Source organism: Gossypium hirsutum, chromosome A09, assembly GCF_007990345.1.
Source record: "Gossypium hirsutum isolate 1008001.06 chromosome A09, Gossypium_hirsutum_v2.1, whole genome shotgun sequence".
Classification (NCBI taxonomy): Eukaryota; Viridiplantae; Streptophyta; class Magnoliopsida; order Malvales; family Malvaceae; genus Gossypium; species Gossypium hirsutum.
In genome coordinates, this window is record NC_053432.1 from 64,358,988 (window position 1) to 64,374,555 (window position 15,568).

Here is a 15,568-nt window from a genome sequence, read left to right on the forward strand (position 1 = left end):
GAGTTAGGTGTAACAACTTATTTTTCAGTGGTGTCGAAAATAATGGTTTCGAAACCACAATTTTGATGAGTGGGCCCATAAATATTATTTATTTAATATTTACGAGTTTATTAGAGTGTTGTATTAAAAATTGGTCCAATAATTTTGATGTTTGATGGGTAAATTAAAGTACAATGACTAAATAGTAAAACTGTAAAAGTTATTTACTATTGAGTTTTATTAGTTAAATGGCTTAAATAGTAAAAATGAGAAAACTTATATGGTATTTAGACCATAACATTATAGCATGGAGGATTAAGGCTTGACTTTTACTTATTTTATATGTTGAAGTTGTATTAAAATAATATATATATTTATTAAACATTAAAAGATGGATATCACTTTCCTTAATTAGTCTTCCACTGAATAGAAAAGCATAAAACCATCATTTTGAAGCTATAAATTCGTTTGCACTTGTGTCCTTACATGTAAGTCCATTCTAAGCTCATTTTTAGTATTTTTTATATTTTTGAGATCATTGCAACTAGGTCCAGCTAAACTGTATTTCCGTTTTCAGAACTGATAAAGATTTTAAAAGTTGTCATTGATGAAATTGGAAGCTTAGGATGCTTAATAGCTTGACTGTAAGCTTAGATATGTTTAAAGATTTATTTGTAAAATAAATTTTGTTACTTTGAATATAAAGACTAGTTTGTAAATATGTCAAACTTGAAAGGTGAAATTCTAAAATTTTATTCTATAGAGGGTTATAAAAGGATTGAAAATTTGAGTTTAAATGTGAAAGTTGTAATAGTTTCAATTTTAGGGACTAAATTGCATAAAATACAAAACTTTAGAGAAATTGTGTAAAATAAGTATGATGACGTCACGAACTAACTAAAATACGACAAAGGCAAGCTCACCTTTTGAATGGTAGTATAGCTACGGTGAGTCGGGAATATCATATCCACAAGGACTAAAAGTACTAGTAATTACTATCTGTTTTTATTATCTAGCCTATAAATTGAAGGATTTGTTTTAAAATCTAATTTTAACTAAACTAATTACTAAGCGACAGAAAGCGAATTGAGAAAATAATCGAAGAAAACTTATAAGAAAGACAATACCCAAGAAAGAATCCACCTAGGCTTCATTTATTATTCTAAATCTGAATTAAACGATTTATTCATTTGACTTGATACATAGAAATCTCTAAATTATATCAATACCTCTTTTGAGAGTAAAAATAACTGGCTCTAAGTTGATTAATTAAAAATCTCTTTCTAATTAAAACCCTTATCGTCGCATTAATTCAATCTATAGATTCCCCTATTAGATTTGACTCTAATCTGGTATATTTATGTCGTCCTATTTCTAGGATTGCATGCAACTCCACTTAATTATGCCAGATCTACTCTTAAACAGAGACTTTTGCTCCACCGAATAGGCACATCAATCATGAATTAATATCCTGAAAACATTAAACATGAAGATAAGTAAACATAATTGAGATCAAGAAAAATTCAGAAAAATCAAATAATAAGATTTGTCATAGGTTTCATCTTTCCTAGGTATTTAGGAAATTTAGTTCATACTTAGAAGAGAAAACATCTCAAAAATAGGAAAACAACAAAACATAAAAAAAACCCAAAAACTTCTAAGAAATTGAATAGAGATCTTCAGTCTTGAAAGAGATCCTACTTTTGAGTTGAGCCTGTCGGTGTTCTTCGAGTCTTTTCTGCATTCTACTTTGCGTGTCCCATTTAGGTCCTTTTCTAGTGTGTATTTATGGGCTTTAAAATGCTCAGAAACCTTAAAAATTGAGTTTTTCCGTGTAACAGGGAAGTAGGGTGCGAAATTGACACGGACTAGCACAAGGGCATGTGGCTAGCCCGTGTGGAAATGCCTAGGCCGTATGGATCTTGGAAACAGCTCTTTTTGCCGAATTTTGACTCATTTTTTCTCCTTTCGCTCCCCTATGCTCACCTAAGTATAAAAACATGAATTTAAAAGATTAGGAGCATCAAATTAACTAATTCATATAATAAATCATCCAAAAATGTAATCAAGAATGAGATTAAAAACATGTTACTTTTATGGCTTATCAAATATCCCACACTTAAGCATTTGCTTGCCCTCAAGCAAAATTCTCAACTCACAATTAAATTAACCTTTCTTGTAACGTCCCCTAAACCTATATTGTTGCCAGAACAGGATTACGAGACATTACCAGTCAGTACAATATGATATAGACATTAATTTTAAATAAATGTTCACACTCATCATAATTTTAAAATGTCGTCCCCTTTAATGGGCCCTCGCGGTCCAATATGAACAGTAAAATCAATTCGGAGCTAATTTAGAATCACTACGAATCTATTTTTCAGAAATAGAGGCCTGAAAATACACTTTTCCGATAACTGTAAAAATTCGGGTCATTACATTTCTCAACTTGTAATTCTATCAATAATGTTTTTTCATAATTCACAAATAATCACACATTGATAATTTAACTAAAAGAGCTCTAAAGATCCAAACATCCAAGTCATTTATTTTTTTTAAGACATGAAAACATAAGTATCTCCCCTTATCTAAGTAATTACCTTTAATTCAAAACAACAAGATTTTACATCCTTACTAAAGATTCACTCAAATTACTTAAAGTGTTTAAGGTTCAAAAATTAAGCACTCAAAAATCAATTATGAAAAGTCATTACCATAGGCTTGCATGAAAATCAAATATCCACCACTACAAAATGATATGATACACAAATTAAAAGGTCTTTAAAGGGTTGTAACAGGGCTTGGGTTAAAGGTGTAGATAAAGGCTAAAAAAGAAGGTTAGAATCGAGATCGAATTGATAAATTACCTAACTAGAAAAATAAACTAATACTGAAAAATTACATCAATCCAAATTATTAAAGAATAACACGAGCTTCTTCTTAGAATATAAAATTAACTACTTAAGCTCAAAAATATAGAACTAGTAATAATCAACATAAATGCATTTTTTTTCACTTTTTTTTTCATTTTTTTGAGAACAACAGATAATAAGAGAAAATTTAACAACTAAAACAAAAGAACGTAGTTAAGCAACTAACCAAATCAAATCTCGACAAAAAGAGAGTCAATAAAACGGGAAACAATTCTCAATGAATCAAAAATGAGTTATGGGTTAATATTAATGGGTAAATCAAGAAACTATTTGTTAGGCTTAAAGGGGATTCACTAAGGGTTAATTATGAAGGTAGGCTTATGGGATAAGTGGGTTAAAACCTATGTGTCTTTATGATCTCAGTATATTAAATCAAAGGTGTGGTCTCGACATGTATAATCGAAGCAAGTTCTAGGAATAACCAATCAGTATTAACACACTCATAACCAATAATAGAGTGAGCAAGAAAATTGTATGCTCTAAAGGCTTAAAATCTCACAAAAATTATGGTTTTTGATGTTAATCTTGCAAATCTCAAACTTCAAGATAATACTTCAATTTAGGGAAACAACCTAAAATTTTTAATTCTAAAAATAGACTTATCATGCTTGATTCTCTAGTGTCTTAAAGTTTAAACAATCAATGCACAATTACCTATGAATTTAATCTAAAACACACCAATGGTAATCATAAATCAATAAGAATTTATTCTAATAGTAATGTGAGAAAATTAATTAAACACAAGACATAATTCAAGGATTTTTTAATAATTCTCTAGGTAACCTCCCCACAGTTAAGATGTACATTGTCCTCAATGTACAAACATATATAATCATAGTATAAACAGAATATCATAAGGGAGGGAGAACTAAAATTGCCCTGAATATTGGATGAAATCTTCATAATAGTGAAAAGTGAAATTGCTGTCAAATCTAAATGTAACTCATGATTCCAAGCAAACTAACAAGAAAATAAACACAAATAATAAAGAATATTAAGGGGTTATAACTCGATTAGAAATAACCATAAATATTTTAAAAGATAATAATGAAAATAAGTTGAAGAAAATAATAAAAAAATAAAGCAACTAAAACAAAATTAAAAAGAAAGATAAAAAAATAAAACAAAAATAATAATAATAAACTCAATGATACCAATTGTAATAATAATAGTAATAAAAAACTAGAAATAGCAAAAAAAATTAAAATTAATTTAAAATATAAGTATAAGAATAATAAATAAAATAAATTAGTAAAATAAAAAATAAATAAAATAAAATAAAAATAGGGTGATTAACCCAGTTTTCACATGGCTATAGACACACCCGTGTGTCCTGGCCGTGTGGGTCACACGGTTATGTGCCAAACCATGTGTGTTTTCATTTGCTTCTCCCACACCCATGTGAGATCCCACACGCCCGTGCGGCTCGACCGTGTCTCTCACACGGTCATGTGTCTTGCCCGTGTAACCCTCTGACTTTGAAAAAAATTAGCTCTAGGTTTCATGCGGCCGAGCTTTGTTAGGCCGTGTCTCTGTCGATTTTTTGGAAAAATTAAGTCCCAAGGTTCACACAGCCAAAGACACGCCTGTGTGTCCAGGCCATGTAGGTTAACGGTCGTGTCACCAGGCCGTGTAACTCTCTGTCGATTTCATTCAAATTTAAAAAACTAAGTCAAGGGAGCCACACGGCCAGGGACACGCCCATGTGTCCAAGCCGTGTGGGTTTTCAAAACACATTTTTTAGTTAATTAATGAGATAAAATTAGTAAATTAGTAAGGTTAGCACTCGGGTTGCCTCCCGAGAAGTGCTTATTTAAAGTCTAAGCTCAACTTACCTCGTATTCACAAGTTCACGGTGGTTCATGGAGTCGAGACTCCTCTTTCTCACTGTCAGTTCTATTATCAACATAAGGTCTAAGTCGAGTAATATTTACTTTAAAAGTGCCAAATTTATAATGATTTACCTCGACTGTACCGGATGGGAAAACATTCAGTACCGTAAAAGAAGTCGCTCCAGTTGTAATAAGCTCTGAAGTGGCCATTCGGGGGTCCCTTTCATCTAACAATACATGGCCCCCAATCTTAAATTGATTTGCTCCATTCTCTTGCTTGTCACGACGTAGTTTTGGCTTCACATCGTGTATTCTTGGTGTAAACGGGCCAATTTGCCTAGGTCCATGTCAAAGCCAAAATACCAAAATAAATCTAAAACCCATAAAAATAAAAACCAATCAATACTCCGGGTCCAGTTCCAAAATCCAATTACACGGCCCAAATATAGTGGCCCTAACCCTAGCCCCATTTGCTCAGCGCCGCAGCAGCCTCCAGCACTACCATGGCTCGTGCCTCCACGTCGACACCACCAGCAGCCTCCGTACGCGCCAGCTACCTTCACCACGTTGCCTCCGTACCTGCAAATGAAGACAAGCAAAGGACGACCACAACAGCAATAGCAAACAAAACAAGCAGAGCAATGACAAAAAAGAAAAGGAATTGTATTTTTCTTTGTCGTTTTATTTGGTTCGACTATAAAGCCAAGAACCTTTCCTTTTGTAAAAACGACGAACGGACACCAAGCAATCGAGTATAAAAAAAATATTTTTGAAGGTGGTTCATTTTTCGTTGTTCTGATTCTTATTTTTTCTCTTTATTTTCTCGCCTAGTTTTTATCCTTTTTTACTAAGATACACACACAAAAAGAGGGGATCCTTTTTTACGCATACATGTATAGAAATTAAGAGAAATGAATCAAAATAAAAAAATAAAAAAAAAAAGAGTTTTTGGGCAGAAGGTGATTATCCTTCTTTTGTTCTTTTTTTATTGGAGCAGGATTTGCTTCGTCCTTTGGTTATTTTCTTTCTTTCATTTCTCATTTTAATATAGAATAAAAAGGATTGGGATAAAGAAACACTCACCTGAATCAATCGGGTTGTTAGAGTTGCATCTTCCTCTTCGAAATCAAGCCCAACGCATTGTTAGCCATCTATTACAGTGATGGTGCGGCGATTGGGGGTGAGTTCTGGTCGGCCAAATGAGGGATTAAAAAGAGGCTAGGGTTTCAATTTCAAAAGGACCGATTGTTTTATTTTTTGGGAGGAATTGTTTGCTTTTATAAAAGTATTGAAACGGTACCGTGTAAAAAGGGTGGGGGGAGCCTTTTGCGCCTAAAATAGTCTATTTATGCAACAAGTCCTTCCCCTTGCGCACAATCTTCAATTTGCGTCCAATTTGCCTACCTTGTGTTTTAAAATTTGGCCTGCTAATTTGTGCATTGTTTCACTTTGATCCGCGGTTCCATGCAACATTGTAGGCACGAGATATTTACAAATTCAGTCCTTATACATTTATGCGCTTTGAGCATTGGTCCATATTATGATTACTTTATTTGCAAATTATCCTCCCTATTTTATTGCAGTATTAATTTGGTCTTACAGTTGTACAATTGGTTAATTTAAAATATATTTAATATGTTCATGCATTAATCCATGTTAATAATTTTGTTTGGCTACATTTGTATGATTATTTTGAGATTGTCTTTATATTTTCACCTTATGTATTCTATTTCTTTAAATACTATATATATAATAGTATACTAATCAATTTTTTTTTATAATAACTGTTATTTTGGAATGTTTAAAATTCTTTTTACATTATATTGTTTAAATACTCTATTATAAAATTGTCGTCAAAATATTTATATATACGTTGATACATAGATTATTTAAAATACTTCTTGATTTATGACACTTAAATGTTTTTATGTACATATTTAAGTTCTAGCCATTTTTCCATATTAATTTAAAATTTGTCGTATCCTTCGCTTTTAAATTATTTTATTATTAATCTAAGGTTTTCATATATTATTTATTTTAGATACACACTACTTGTTTTGTGTTGTTACATATTTTCCCATTTTAAAACTTGATGTATCCTTAAAATCGTTTTATCATTCATTTAAAAAATTTTCATACATTTTTATATACATATTTATATTTTATCCTCATATTCGATCCTCATTCATTTAAATTATTTTTTTCTTTTTTATATGTATATGGTCATTTTTAACTAGATACTCCTTAAAAAAGAAAGCATACTTTGTACATATGAGCATATATTTTATATATATTAAAGTTAACTTATTTCGTATATATATTATTAACCTTATATTATTTTATACATATGATTTCTCAAATTTTTTCTTACATTTCATTATATAGTCCTATGTAATATATCTTCTAAGTAATCATTATTTATATATGTATATTTATTGATACCTACATTTGATCTATATATATTATTAAATCCATGTGTTTCATGCATATAGTCTTCTTTATATATATATAAGCATGTTCTTAAGTCCATTATACAATTTGTTATAAAATTAATTTAAGCTTGTAGGTATTTCTATGTCTTTACAAATAATTATTTTTAAAAGTTATTTATATATATATATATGTTTTGTAAATCTATTTAGTGCATTATATCTTGTCATATATCTTTATTATTCTTTCATATTATATACATTATTGAAATTATTATGTACATTGTCAATTTTTTTAAATGCATTTGTGTCTAGAACATTTTACACGCAATTTGATTCAAATTTTTATTCTATAATATCTATTCCAAAAATCATATAGCTATCCCTAGTTTTCATGCAAATTTGTCAATCTATATATATGGGTCCATTTATTCGTTATTATTTTAAAACCGTTTTATAGCACATTGGCTTCTAATTGCTATGTTGTTTTTATATCTTGCATTGGTTATTCTATGTCATGCTATGTACATTATCGTGGCATATTATTGTATGTATTGCTTTTCTTGTGTGATTGTTATCATTTTCGTCATTGTATTATTATATCAATTATTCTCCATGCATTATTGTAATCGGGTTGCATTTTTTAGGTTAGCTATATTTAATTATTAGTTTGTTAGTTGATTGTATCTCATGTGTGTCCATCATCCCATATCATCGTTTTCCACTTGATTTTTGAAATGTGGTTTTATAAAATCCAAATTTTATGATTAATTTCGTCTTATTTCAAATCGAATTAATGCTTTTTAAGCTAGTTTCACAATTACTTAAAACTTCTTGAAAACGAAGGCGAGATTTGATATTTGGCAACTCGCAGAATCGTGCCCTAACGTGCTGGATTGCAAATTCGCGTTTGCTCAAAATAATCAAATGTCCCTTCAAAATTTCATCCATGTCTTCTAAAAAGTCTTGAAAACGAAGGCGAGGCTTGATATTTGGCAATTCGTGGAATCGTGCCCTAACGTGTTGGGTTGCAATTCCTCGTTTGCTCAAAATGTTCAAATATCCCTTCAAAATTTTACTCATGTCTTCTAAAAATCCTTTAAGATAAAGGCAATACTCGGTGTTTGACAATTCAGGAATCATGCCCTATCGTGCTGGGTTGTGATTTATTGTTTGTTCAAAACAATCGAATATTCCTTTAGGTTTTCATTCATGTTTACTAAAAACCTTTCAAAACGAAGGCGATGTTCAATGTTTGGCGATTTGAGAATCGGGCCCTATCGTGCTGGGTTGCGCTTTTTCATTTTTTCAAAACAATCGAAGATCCCTTCGGAATTTCACTTGTATTTTCTAAGGCAAGGCAATGTTCAATGTTTGGAAATTCGATGAATCGTGTCCTATTGTGCTGGGTTTAGTTTTTCGTTGAACCAAATAAGTTGGGCATCCTTTTGTAATTTTCGAATTATAAACTTTCGGAAGTCGAAACAAGAAGATTTTTGGCAACCAACTCAGGTTATTCAAATATTATTAAAAAAGAACCACATTTCAAAAATATTTTTAATTTTAGACATAAGGACAGTATTTAATCGATTTGGTACCAATTTTGGGCGTAGTGAGGGTGCTAATCCTTCCTCATATGTAACTGACTCCCAAACCTGCTTTCTCAAAGTTCGTAGACCAAAATCGTTGTTTTAGTAAATAAAAAATGTTTTATTAAAATAACTCAATTCTTAGGTGACCCGATCACACCTAAACAAAAATGATTGGTGGCGACTCCATGTTTTATTTTCAAAAGTCGATTCCCCCATATTTTCATTAAACCTAAATTTTTTTAAATAAAAATGATGGTTTTGATACTTGGTTTCTCCTTGACATGTGACGACCATTCGTCTAGTTCATCAATCTGAAGCCTTCGTTTCTCATGAGTTGTTCTATTTTTGTCATAAAGACTAGATCGTGGCTCTATCGCATTTTTCCTAGGAGATTCCTGCAAAGAAGTTTGAACCGTAACGTTACTCATATTAACAGAACTTAAACAATCACTGTAACACCCCAAACCCGGCCTAGACGTTATGGTCGAATATGGAGATACCACATGGAATGGAATCCGAAAACGTGTTTGTCGAGTTAAAACCGTTCCAGTTAATTAGCTCTTATCTTAATTTGATGTAAACGTATGTTTTTCATTATGTCTAAAATCGTGTCTTTTAGCGGAAGCTTTGAAAACGTTTATTTTTGAAAAAACATTGGTGTTGAAAGAAACCGTTATTTTAAGCAAAATTGAGTTTTGTCGTCTAACCGTTCTAAAACCGTAAAGCAGTTAAAAATCCAAATTTTAAATCCAAAACAGTCCAAAGTCCAAGAATTACACAAAAAATACCCAAAGTAGCGTAAATTCAAAAATTGAGTCAAAGCAGTACGAAACAGTGGTAGTCACGATCGAGTCCTCTACCGTACCGATCCGTCCAAGACTGGGGATTACCTATATAGATTAACAGAAAAATAGTGAGTTCTCTTAAACTCAATGTGTAATTCCCACAGTAAACATACATACAGATACACATCAGAAAATAATCATTTACAGTCCGGGCCTAAGCCCATTACAAAATCAACTTAAGCCTTAGCCTATTCGGATACAACCTCAGAATTATATTAGGGCCTTAGCCAATATCAAATACAGAATGCAGATACAATAAATCAGAATCTTACCCACCAGCCTCTACACACCATCTCCGTCAAGCCCTACACACCATGTGGGGATTAAATCAACCACCCATTCCTACACACCATACTGTATCGAAATACGGCAGATAATCAGAAAGTTACAGCTGAGCTGCCAGATAACAGGCTTAAGAGCCTTTCAGATACTTCCTCCAAGCATCATCAACCCACCCCGATGCAATGCAACATACCATAAATAACAGAACATACATTCCGTTCAGTACAAATATCATGTACAGTTAGACACCTTACAATCAAATCACATAATTAGAGGTCTAAGTAGAGTTACCGGCCCAAAAGTAGGTCCACAGTCAACTAGGGCGACCCGTGCAACCTTACAGAATATTTCAAAAAAATGGGCTCACACGTCCATGTGGCCTGCTCGTGTGGGCCCACACGTCCGTATGGTCCACACAGCCCAAATTGCCCAAATTGGCCTTGGCCATACGGATCACACGATCTGGCCTAGAATCCCACATGCCCATGTGGTCTCACCCATGTGGGATCACACGCCCATGTGGCCTACACGGCCCAAATTAGTGTAGCCTGTGTATTGCACACAGCCTACCTGGCCATCACACGACCGTGTCATGCATGCACAACCTGGCTCATCGATCACACGCCCGTGTTCCATCACACTGCCTACCATACGTGCGACCACACGCCCGTGTGGCATCGATAGAAAGCTTTTTTGGCTTTTCACCGAATCTCATTTTCTGCGTTTCGGGTACACACCTAGTTTTGATTGATACTAAAACAATCCCCGAACACTCTAGAACCTATAATTGACCAATTTCACTACATTAATCACTTAATCATTGAACTAAATACCAAACCCAAATTGGGATACCCATCCTTAAAGCGATGAAACTTACCCCCAATGTAACAGCCCGGTTTATACCCTAGTCGGAATAGTGGTTTCAAGACCATAAATTCAAGTCATAAAATATTTTAATATTAATTTTTGTGCTTATAATATGTTAATTAATATGTGTGAAAGTTTCGTATAAAAATTTGATCATTTGTGTGCTTAATTTAGAAAAAGGACGTAATCGCAGAAAATCCAAAAGTTGTATGCTATTGATACAAGTGTCTAGTTGGTATGACTTATTTAATGTGAGGTCCTTATATTTATATTTGACCATTGGAATAATGAATGGCCACAAATTTCTAATGTTAGTGGAATTTTAATGTTATGAAACAAGGTTAATTTAGTAAATGTGTAAATTAGTTAATAATTTAAGAAAACAAAAGACAAAATTTGATTCATTCATCTTAGTGGCCACCTAAATTGAAGAATAAAATTAGGTTTTGAAGCATAAAAACATTCGGCACTTTGAAGATCCATTAGGTATGTGATTTTTGATCCGTTTTTGATAACTTCTATGTTTTTGTGATTGTTGCTTTGTGTTCTATTAAGCCCATGCCTCAATTTCAGAATTTGATGATGATTTTGAGTTATGCCATTATTGATTTTGTGAGATTAGTAATATTAATTGATGAAATATGGAAGCTTGATGATAGATAAATATGTTTTGTATTGGGATTTTTGATGAATTTGATTATTATGGGCTAAATTGTGAAAATGAGATTTTGAGGGACAAAAATGTGAAATAAATGAAATATATAGGCTTATATGGGTTAAAGGAAAATTCATCCTAACATGTGCAATATGAAATTATATGTATTTTGTGATTTTATGAATTAGGTACTAAAGTGTTAAAATGTGAAAATATGAGAACTAATTTGTAAAATACCCTAAATATGTGTATATGGATTTAATTGAATGATTTATTGAATAAAAGAGTTAAATTTGAATTTATTAGATTAAGAACCAAAGAAAACGGAATTAGATCGGGGAAAGTCGAAAGTCGTTGATTAGCCGATTTCATCCGTTCGAATAAGTATGAGGTAAGTCGATATACAAATAAATGTGTTTGAATTGAATTATTACTACTTATATGTTAATGAATATTGATGAATGGCTATTTGAGTTGAATATAAAAAATCCGAAAAATTTCCGATAATGTGACGACGTCCGAAAAGTCCCGTACAAACCATAGGAATAGTTAGGATACATATGTCATGACATAGGATTTCGATATGTGATTTCGTGTAAGACCACGTCTGGGACACTGGCATCGATTTGAGAATTACGTGTAAGACCATGTTTGGGACATCGACATCGTATTTGATTTCGTGTAAGACCTTGTCTGGGACAGTGGCATCGATATTTGATTACATGTAAGACCACATCTGGGACGTTGACATTGTACGAGCTTTCTGAACTATCCGCGTATCCTATTTGATTTCGTACGATTCAACGTGTATCCCGAGAAATGAATAACTATGTGAATGTATATCCGATTCAGGTACATATGAACTATATATGGAATTTGGCAATGAAAGGTAAGTATGAATATGATCTTTTGATATGTAAACTACATGGAAATGTGATGTACTTATAAGTAAGCGATTATGACCAATTGAGCTAAATGAGATATATGAACTTGCTATTGTGTTATGCCGTGATTCATATGAATGAATTGGTTTATAATTGTGATATGTGATAAGTTTATTTGTATATGTCTTACTAAGCTTTTAAAGCTTACTTTGTGTTTCTTTCCATGTTTTATAGATCATCGAAGCTAGCTCAAACATCGGGATCATCGGGAACCATCATCACACTATCAACTACTTGTTGGTACTTTTGGGACATTTGTATATATTTGGTATATGGCATGTATAGGATAGTGAGTATATGATATTTTTTGTGTTAAGATTATAGCCATGAGATTTGGCTTACTTTTGGTTGTAAATGTTGCTATGTTTTAGCCATTTAAGTTGGCTTATGATATGTGCTTGAAAGGTTAAAAATGTGATGTATTTGATGTCTTATGTGTGGCTTGTTTATGTGATGCTGAAATGGTTGTGTTTAGATGGCATGATATGTGTATGTTTTGGTGAATTTGGCTGCCTATAAGTGTATTGAAATGATGCTATTTTTGTTGCTTTGTGTGCTTGAGATTAGGGTGGTAAATTGGCTTTGCAAATGACCTATTTTTGTTCAGATGAGCAGAGACATCGGCATGTGTCTCAGCCGTGTGCGAGACACGGCCACGGTCATATTACATGGCCGTGTGTCCCCTAGGTAGTCTTACAATTAAAAGTCAATCTTGAGCGTGGCCTAGACACACAGTCGTGTCTGGTGGCCGTGTAAGGCACACAGCCTTGGCATATAGGCATGTGTGCCATTTCGAATGGTACACAGGCTAGACACATAGGCATGTGGTTAGCCGTGTGACCCAAGTTAGTTTCGCCCACGGCCAAAGCACAAGGGCATGTCTCTAGTCGTGTGGTACAAGTCAGTATGTATGTCCTATTTTTACACAGCCTATGACACGGGCGTGCTTGATAACTGTGTGAGTTACACGGCCTGTTCACACGGGTGTGTGACCTGTGATGGCATAATTTTTCTAAGTGTCTGGAAGCTTTTATATATGATTGGTTTATTCCCAAACCACCCTTATACATGTTTTAAGGTTTCATATTACCTTGTAAGGGATAAATGTGAATGTTTGTGAATAGTTTACGATAATGATTGCATAAATGTATGTGATTAATTGTAATATCCAGTAATTCTTTATAACTCTATTCTGGTGACGGATAAGGGTCAAGGGTGTTACTCCCAACACCTCAAATCAGTCGATTACAAATCAGTACGGGAAGACTCTCGATTCTCACAATATGTTACTGCCAAAAACGTCAATAACCCTAAATTAACACTTAGTATTTACAACTTACAAAGCACAAAACTTACTTACCAAAACGTGTAGCCCATGATGCACAAGGGAACGAAAGGAAAAGAGCGAAATAAGAGAAAAGTTAAAGAAAGAGCAAAGTTTCGGCAAGATGGAGGAAAGGGAAAAACGGTAGAGAAGAAAAGGGAATTTTGCTTAACGTCAGAATTTTTGGGAAAAGAGGCCGGAATTTTGCAAAAAAAAGAAATTAATCAAGATAATTCCCAACTCCCCATATCCCTAAAATCTCTCCACTCAACCCACTACCCAGAATTTCAATTTGACCAAAACTCTCTCAGTCAACGAGCAAAAATGACATCCTTGCTCGCGCAGGGATTCGAACACAAGAACAAGACCTCCAACACACCAACACACATCTTAACCACCAGACCAGCAAGCCCATTTTGATGTGAAAGTACAAAGAATTAATATAAGCCCATTGAATACAATTAGGGCTTATTTTCAAAAATAACCAAAATTTTCCAAATGCAAGGTTTGAACTTTGAACCTCTCACACACACCCAGAACACTTAACCACCGAAGTAGACAGATATTTTGTATCAAAATTTACAAAAGCCAAAAAATAAATTTTTGGGGCGTTACAACTTTACCCACCTAAAAGAAAATTTAGTCTTCGAAATTTACCTGATCAGAAAAGACAAGGATACTGCTGCCGCATCGCATTCTCAGGCTCTCACGTGACCTCCTTAGACTATGATTTTGCCACAGAACCTTAACTAGTGGAATAGACTTCCTTCTCAAAACCTTTATGTCCTGCTCTAGAATTTGAACCGACTCCTCCTCGAATGTCAAGTCTGGCCTAACCTTAATCTTCTCAACCGGAACAATATGTGTGGGATCAGAGTAGTAGTGCCTCAATATTGAGATGTGGAACACATCATGATTGCAATCCAACTCCGAGGTAGCTCTAACTGATAAGCGACCGGTCCCACTCACTTCAGAATCTGGTACAGCCCAATAAACCTAGGGTTCAACTTGCCATTGCGTCCAAATCTCAGAACCTTATTCCATGGCGAGACTTTTAGAAACATGAAGTCCCCCATAGAATACTCAATCTCACGTCTCTTCAGATAAGCATAAAACTTCTGCCTGTCAGAAACTGCCTTCAGTCGATCCCTAATCAGTCGAACCTTATCTTTCGTCTCGAAAACCAACTCAGGACCCAAAACACGTCGCTCACTCAACTTAGCCCAATATAAAGAAGTGCGACACTTACGACCATACAGTGTATCGTAAGGTGCCATCTAGATGCTAAACTGGAAGCTGTTATTGTAAGCGAACTCGGCTAACAGCAAGAACTCCTCCCAACTACCTCGAAAATCAATCACACAGCTCCTTAACATATCTTCTAGTATCTGGATCACCTTTCCAGATTGGCCATCTGTCTGAGGATGGAAAGCAGCACTGAAATCCAGCTTTGAACCCAGAGCCTCATGTAGCTTTCTCCAGAATTGAGACGTAAAGCGCAGATCCCGATATGTAGAGCTTCGCCAACTTCTGAAGAGAATAATCAATACAAACCGGTATGAAATGATCAGACTTGGTCAATCGATCCATGAAAATCCAGACAAAATTCTTCTTAGTGGGTGTTAGAGGCAACCCACTAACAAAGTCCATCGTTACTTGCTCCTATTTTTATAACGGTATCTTAATCGGCTGCAGCAACCCCGAAGGCAACTGATGCTCAGCCTTAACTTGCTGGCAAGTTAAACAACGAGCAACGAAGTTAGTAACCTCAAGCTTCAACACTGGCCACCAATACAACTCATAGAGATCTCGATACATCTTATTCCCATCGAGACGTATAGTATAGGGACTACTATGCGCTTTCCTCAGAATCTATTACCTTA

General features: G+C 33.9%; 1 long non-coding RNA gene across 1 annotated transcript; it reads right to left on the reverse strand.

Annotated features, from left to right (window-relative positions):
• Positions 1–1,920: 1,920 nt before the first annotated feature.
• Positions 1,921–6,241, reverse strand: LOC121206119 (uncharacterized). Its single transcript, XR_005901103.1, has 2 exons — positions 4,880–6,241; positions 1,921–1,965 (listed from the first exon to the last, which is right to left on the reverse strand). It is a non-coding gene; the product is annotated as an uncharacterized lncRNA (long non-coding RNA).
• Between the last annotated feature and the right edge of the window lie 9,327 nt (positions 6,242–15,568).